This window comes from Bison bison, unplaced genomic scaffold, assembly GCF_000754665.1.
Source record: "Bison bison bison isolate TAMUID 2011002044 unplaced genomic scaffold, Bison_UMD1.0 scf7180017864213, whole genome shotgun sequence".
In the NCBI taxonomy this organism is placed as follows: domain Eukaryota; kingdom Metazoa; phylum Chordata; class Mammalia; order Artiodactyla; family Bovidae; genus Bison; species Bison bison.
The window spans coordinates 1,346,957-1,354,739 of record NW_011494785.1 but is presented as its reverse complement, the minus strand read 5'-3'; the positions used below and the strand labels follow the sequence as shown (position 1 = coordinate 1,354,739).

Genomic DNA, 7,783 nt, shown 5'->3' with positions numbered 1-7,783 from the left:
TGTCCATGGGATTCTCCAGGCAAGAATATTGGAGTAGATTGCCATTTCCTTCTCCAGAGGATCTTCCTGACCCAGGAATCAAACCCATGTCTCCTGCACTGCAGGCAGATCCTTTACCAACTGAGCTACAAGGGAAGCCCATGCATATGTATGTACATGTGTTTGTGTATATATGCTGCTGCTGCTAAGTCGCTCAGTCGTGTCCGACTCTGTGTGACCCCATGGACTGCAGCCCACCAGGCTCCTCCATCCATGGGATTTTCCAGGCAAGAGTACTGGAGTGGGGTGCCACTGTCTTCTCCGTGTGTGTGTGTGTGTGTGTGTGTGTATAAATTTTTAAGACTCTTTTCCATTATAGGTTACCACAAGGTCTTGAATAGAGTTCCCTGTGCTCTACAGAAGATCTTGTTAGTTATCTATTTTATATATAGCAGTTTGTACCTGCTAATCCCAAACTCCTAATTTACCCCTCCCCTGACAATCTCCCCTTTGATAAGTTTCAATGTCTTAGAGTCTGTTTCTGTTTAGTAAACAAGTTCATATGTATCATTTATTTAAGTGTTTTTTGATGTGGACCATTTAAAAAAAATCTTTACTGAATTTGTTACAATATTGCTTCTGTTTTATGTTCTGGTTTTTTGGCTGCAAGGCATGTGAGTTTAGCTTCCCCACCAGGGATCAAACCTCCCCCCAACCTGCATTGGAAGGTGAAGTTTTAACCACACTGGACTGCCAGGGGAATCCCTGTATTATTTTTCAGATTTGACATATGAGATACAATATTTGCTTTCTCTGGCTGATTCACTTCACTTAGTATGATCATCTCGAAGTCCGTCTATGGTGCTGCCAATGGCAATATTTCATGGTTTTTTATGGCTGAGCAGATAGTAACTATTTCTGTATGGTCTGGTCATATAACTTAACTCTGCCTTTGCAGAGTGAAAACAGCTGGATCCAAACATGGACCAACAGGCTTGGTTATGTTCCAATAAAACTTTATTTACAAAAGTGGTAAATAAAGTGGGCTGGATTCATTTGCTGACCGTTGATGTAACTTGAAAACAATGTCCTACTGTAGCAGAGGAAACTATATTCAATTTACTGTCATAAGCTATGATGGGAAAATATGAAAAATATATATATATTATATTTTATTTATATATAAAACTGAATCACTGTGCTGTACAGCTGAAATTAACAAACTTATATGTCAACTAGACTTCAATAAAGTAAACTTTTAAAAAATCTCCCAGAGTTGGCCACTTCTTGCCCTATCTGTAGTCACTGCCTTATTTAGAAAGTAGATTCATTCATCACACGTGTACCGAGAGCTCATTAAATGTTAGTCATGGTGCCAAGTATTTAAGGAGGCAAAGGTCTGGACTGCCTTCAAGGAGCTGGGTGTGAAGCAGAAGACAGAAATGTACGAAGATGTGCAAGGAAACCCGATGTGCACCAAGAGAGAAAGAAAAATGTACTAGACACAGTAGAGACCGGAAGGAGAGAGCTCAAGCCTGCTCAGGGTAGGTACCATGGGGAGTCTCCATATGGACACGGAAGCTTAGATTTGACAGATATCCTGTCCCTGCAGGCAGAATGCATTAAAGACAGCATCTCCCCTCCCCTCCCCTCCCCTCCAGAATCAGTGAGGGCAGAGGAGTGGAGGCAGCCTGTGCCAGTCAAATGGCTGTAAGGAGTCCAGGCCCCCATTGCTTCTCCCTGGACAATTGCAACCACCTCCTCCTACCGGCTTTCCTTGTCACGGGAGACCCCGGTTCAATTCCTGGGTTGGAAAGGTCCCTTGGAGAAGGGAATAGGCTACCCACTCCAGTATTCCTGGGTTTCCCTGGTGGCTCACACAGCAAAGGATCCGCCTGCAATGTGAGAGACCTGGATTCGATCCCTGAGTTGGGAAGATCCCACCGAGGAGGGCATGGCAACCCTCTACAGTCTTCTTGCCTGGAGAATCCCCATGGGCAGAGGAGCCTGGCGGCTACAGTCCACCAAGTCTCAAAGACTTGGACACGACTAAGCAACCAAGCGCACACACAACGCATCCATCCAGCCCCAAGTCTCCAGGAATCCAAGACCATCGCCTAACCTACCCACAAACCTTTCTGTTGGCTCCTCTCTGTTACTGGATAGAATCCAGATTCCCTATCTCGGGACATAGGTACTGGATTATCTTACCTCTCTAGCCAGCCTCCCAGCACCTCCCACAGCCGTGATGCTTCTGCCAGAATTCCAGGACCCCGAGCTCCTCACCTCCAGATTTCTCCCTGAACCCCTTAGCATTTCCCTTCACTGGCACACAAGCACTCATTCTCCAGCTAGCAAAAGTCTATGCATCCCCAAGAGCAGTCAAATGCTATCTCCTTGGAGAAGTCCGCCTCCCGCCCCCCAATAAAGTGGTTACTTCATTATAGCTGCCACTGTGCGCTGCTGTGATTGATCTACTTGTGATTGATCTCCTGAAGGCAGGGCTCCATCCCTTGGAGTGGTTCAGTATAGATTTGCTGATGCAAAGTTAGACCTGAGTCTCAAGAAAGTCAGTCTAATAAGACTTCCCTAGGGCTTCCCTGGTGGCTCAGTGGTATAGAATCTGCCTGCCAATGCTGAAGACATGGGTTCAAACCCTGGTCTGGGAAGATCCCACATGCCGTGGAGCAACTGAGCTCATGCACAACAACTACTGAGCCTGTGCTCTAGAGCCCAAGAGCTGCAACTACTGAAGCCTGTGTGCCTAGAGCCTGTGCTCCCCAACCAGAGAAGCCCCAATGAGAAGCCCATATACCGCAACTAGAGAGTAGCCCTTGCTCGCTGCAGCAGAGAAAAACCACACAGCAATGAAGACCCAGCACAGACAAAAATATATAAAATTATTAAAAAAGACCTCCCTACTTAAAAAAATATTTTATTAATTTATTCAGCTTCATCAGCTCTTCATCGCAACATGCAGGATCTTTAATTGAGGCATACAAGCTCTTAGTTGCAGCTTCTGGAATCTAGTTCTCTAACTAGGAGTTGGACCTGGGCATCCTGCATTGGGAATGTGGAGTCTAGTCTTAGCCATTGGACCACCAAGAGTTCCCTAATTATTAAGGCAAGTTATTAAGCAATTACAAATTGAGAATAGTAAAAATACCACCCAGTAGGTTGAAAAAGGGGTAAATAATATTGCATATACAAAGTGCTCACAACAATGTCACTTAATAACTGTTCAGTGATACCTGTCCTGTGTATTTTCATTCTTACTGGAGTACAGATGGCTGCAATGTATCCTGCATGTGTGTACCTTAAACAGACACATATTAAGGTATAAACACTGAATGAGAGGCAGAGGCCTCACTTCCAGCCCTGGATGTGTTTTTCACTAGCCTCAGGTCCTTAGGCAATTCTGTTTCACTGGACTTCTGCATCTTCATGTTCAAATCGAAGAAACCACTTTAAATCCCCTTCAGGTCTGATTTGCCGTGGTGCTGTGATTCCCATTCTCTTGGAGAACCTTCAAGATTCTAGGATAGCCACGTAAAGAAAGAAAAACCAGGGGCTTCCCTGGTGACTCAACGGTAAAGAATCCTCCTGCCAGCGCAGGATATGGGTTCGATCCCTGATCCAGGAAGATCTCACATGCCTCAGAGCAACTAAGTCCATGTGCCACAATTACTGAGCCTGTGCTCCAGGGCCCAGGAGCCGCAGCTACTGAGCCTACCTGCCCCAGAGCCTGCATTCTGCAACTAGAAGCTACCGCAATGAGAAGCCTGAGCACCTCAATGAAGATTTAGCCCTCATTCACTGCACCTAGAGAAAAGCCCACGAAGCAACGAAGACCTGGCACAGCCCAAAATAAATTAATTAATTTAAAAAAAAGGAGAAAAACCAGGATCCAAAGTTAAATTGACAAAATGAAATAAAACTAAAGCAGAAGTTTCGAGACAGAGAGAATGCACAGAACTTCACCAGCACGCCTGTTTTGGTCTGGCAGTTTGCTTGGGCCACGGTCAAGAGCTGTGGCTCTCCCTGAACTGGTGTGCTATCCTAGCCATGGTCCATGATGCCCAGGGGATTCCCCAAAGGCCCTAAGAGACCAGCGGCTGCCAGTTGGTGACAAGACATACCAGAAGGCACAGATTTGTCTAGGTCAGGTCCTTGAGATGAACAACTGCCTGGCTAGCTAGCTGGCTGAAAGTGAAAGTAAAGTAGCTCAGTTGTGTCTGACTCTTTGTGACCCCATGGATTGTAGCCTGGCAGGCTCCTCCCTCCATGGGATTTTCCAGGCAAGAGTACTGGAGTGAGTTGCCATTTCCTTCTCCAGGAGAAGAAATCTTCCAAAGCAAGCTTTGGGAGCCAGCTGCAAATGCAGGGTCTATCACATCCCTTAACTCAGGCTTTGCTGAGGAATTCACTTTAGAGTCTGGGGTGGGGTGAGGGCAAGTAGAGAGTGGAGCAGGGTGGAATTAACAAGGAAAGCAAAACAGATGTCAGACTCGTTTTCCAAAGCCTGTAAAATACATGTTTGTATTTAAGTATATAGATGACTCTGTCCTTATTCCTGGGGCTCTAAGTTGGTCTCTTTGGTTCTAATGAGCTCAGGTCTATAGAGGTGATGTTTGTATGAGTGACTTCCTCCAACAGAACTGTTTAAACTCTACAAAGCCCTGTGGAGGACTTAGTGTGGGGGCTGATGGAGGAGAGACAGGGTGGGTTATGTCTGAGAGACTATAAACTGATACAGCCTGTCCTCTCCACACTCATGCAAACGGCACTCAGAAATCCAATGTCCTTCCTTCCAGGATCTTAGGGAAAGTTAGGGCTCTCCACTTCCTCGGCTTCCTCCCAAGGTAGACTTGAGCTCTCTCCTCTGAGGGGGCTGCCCTGATCTTTGCATCTTCCCTTTCTCCAACTCTCCGTCACCAGGTATCTCAGGCTTTGGTCTTGGGTCTACTCAGTGCTAATATTGCCCAGAAATGGTCCCAGCCCCACACTGGGTCTCTCCTCTTGCCTCTTCCAGGCATGTCTGTGTGTTTTACACCATACAACCTTAAGAGGGTGAGCTCAGCAAAGGCCAGTGACGCCACCACCCTGTCCCTCCTCTGATACTTCTCCAGGGTGTCCTGGGGCCAAGAGAAACCACCCTCTGAAGACGTTCCATGGCCACAGGTGTTACCGGCTTGGACCGGGTACACAGCCCATTTCCAGGAATCCACTTAGAGAGGCAGGAACAAAGAGGAAGCTTTGTTTCATCTTGGGGAAAGAAAAAAAAAAGTATAAAACCATAACCCTCTGGCATACAAATGGCAATTCCAAGACTTGCTCTTTGTTGCCAGAGGTCTACACGCTGTATCAGATGGGCAGCCTTCTGGGGTCGCTTCAGAGGACACAGTGATACCAGCCTTCACCAACACCAAGACTGGCTTCTAAAAATAGCCAGCCTCCACGAGGCTCGGAGCAGGGCCGGAAATCCTCAGCACTCAGCATAATAGAAGCCAGGCTGGCTCCACCAATAACAGATTAGACCTGGGCCAAGCCAATTAGGGAGGAATTCATAAGTTGATTTTCAACAAAATCTTTACAAAGCCTGCTGGCAAGTGCTCCAGAGACACCTAGCTGAAAGCACAGAGGCTGGAGAGCCTCGTAAGCACAAACCCCGTTGGTTTTCTCTTCTCAATCCCCAGCAACCAGTCTCCTTTGAAAATACGCAGCTACAGCCCTGTGCTGCCTGATGCAATTAAAATCTTGGCCTTGATTACCTGGGCTTAGGTTAAAATAACAAGGAGTGGATTACACTCGACATTGTCCAGGAAGGACATTTCAGGACGATCGGCTTAAGGAAGAAATAGTGTATTGAGTGGGATAGAGTGGACCAGCCAGGACAGGTGGAAAAGCTCTTGATGGAACACAAGTTGTTTTTCATTTACTCAAAATTCTTCAGTGACCATATCTACACTTCCGTCACACACGCACACACATCCTCACACACGATACCGCCCAGATCTTTGGTATGGCATTCAAGACCTTTGAGATATGACCCTGAGTTAGTTTTGCAGACACACGTGCTCCCCACCCACACTCTGAGCTGACACTGAGCCATGGCACTTGGAGACCGAATCTGCCAGCTTTCCAAGCCTTTGAAAACCATTCGACTTCCCTACGTTCACCACATTTCCCATATTCCTGAGCCTTGGTACATGTCACGGCAATCTATCATTTTCCTCCTCTTCTTGTCTGTTAGATGGATTACCGTTTCTATTCAGGTTCCACTGAACCTCCTCTGTGAAGGGTCTCCCCCACTCTACTCCCCATCCCTCCTCCAGGCAGAACTGGGAGCCCGGGCACCTCTCCTCCCCACTCCCATAATGCCCTGCACACGTTCCTCTCCTTGTTTATCTGACTTGCACCCTGAACCACAAGCTCCTTTGAGATCATGGACGTTTTTGACTCTTCCGAGGCCCCACCATTTTGTGTGGTGTCCTTCCCGTAGCAGATGTTAAGAGGTTATCTTGTTTCGTGAATATGAACTTAATGTCACCATCTGTAAATACTCAACAAACACGAAAAGAGGCAGACGACTGAAATGTGTGAATGGAAATCATTGTGCTTAGTGATGGGGAGGGAGGGGAGGCCATGAGGTTCTAACATGCCTCTGACACGTCCACACGGACAGCCTCAGCTCTGTCACGCACACAGAAGGCTTTGGAGAAAGTCGGTTTTAAAAGCCATCAGTTAGGAGAGTCTAACTCTAAAGAAAGTAACTAGCTTTCTAAAATACTTTCCATAATTTAGTAATTGTATAATATAGTCAGTTTAAAGGGATTAAAAGCTGGAGGTTTAAGAATCTTCCCTGTTCAGATTTCCCTGGAGGTCCAATGGTTAAGACTCTGTGCTTCCAATGCAGTGTCTGGTTCCAACCCTGGTGGAGGAACTAAGATCCCACATATGGTGAGGCTGGAAAAAAAAAAAAAAATTCTCCCCATCATGAGCCTCTAATAAGCAATGGAAGGGAAGGACTCAGGAATATGTTGGCATGAGTCTGTCTCCTCACTCAGGAGGTGGTCACTGAAAAGATTCAGCTAGAAACAGCTCATGAATATAAACACTTAAGTAAAAATAAAGCATGGGAAGGTCCTCACTGCTTCTTTCATCAGCCTGCATTTCCAGACAGTGTCCAGTGATCCCCTTCTCCTAAGGACAAGGAAGACAACTGTGCTCGGCACTCACTGTCTGGTGTGAAAAAGATTTGTAAGTGTTGATGGACCACACAAGCAGGAAGAGTTAGCAGAAGGCACATGAGCAGCTTTCTTGGAATGGACCTCTATCACTTAGGAAAATAGTAAAAGTCTTGACAGTAGAAGCATAAGAAGGCTCTCAATGTCCATCATCCATTACTTATTCATTCATTCACTCGTTCATCAAACAAGCATCTACTGGGCACAGTCTAGATACTGAGCACCATGCTCACTGCTAAGGAAGCAAAGATGAACAGATTACTGTGTCGTGTCTGATTCTTTGCAACCCCAGGGACTGCAGCATGCCAGGCTACTCTGTCCTTCCAAGAGTTCACAGGATATAGTGGGGAAGACGGACATGTAAGCAAATCCTGGCTATGTCTTGGAGTCAGACTTTTAATGGCAGCATTAACAGAGCACAGTACGAGGGGAGGAGTAACTCAGCCCCTGCCCCCAGCAGGAACGTGGAGAGACTCACAACCATTGGGTTTGACTTGAAGAACAAGCCAAAGAGGCCTCTGTAGGTTTTCTGCATGTTTGGTTGATTAGTTAGTGTT

General features: G+C 46.4%; 1 protein-coding gene across 1 annotated transcript in view; it reads right to left on the bottom strand.

Annotated features, from left to right (window-relative positions):
* The window catches only part of ANO2 (anoctamin 2, calcium activated chloride channel), a 339,922-nt gene that overhangs the window by 18,583 nt on the left and 313,556 nt on the right, over nucleotides 1-7,783 (bottom strand). The gene's annotated exons all lie outside the window — the stretch shown is intronic.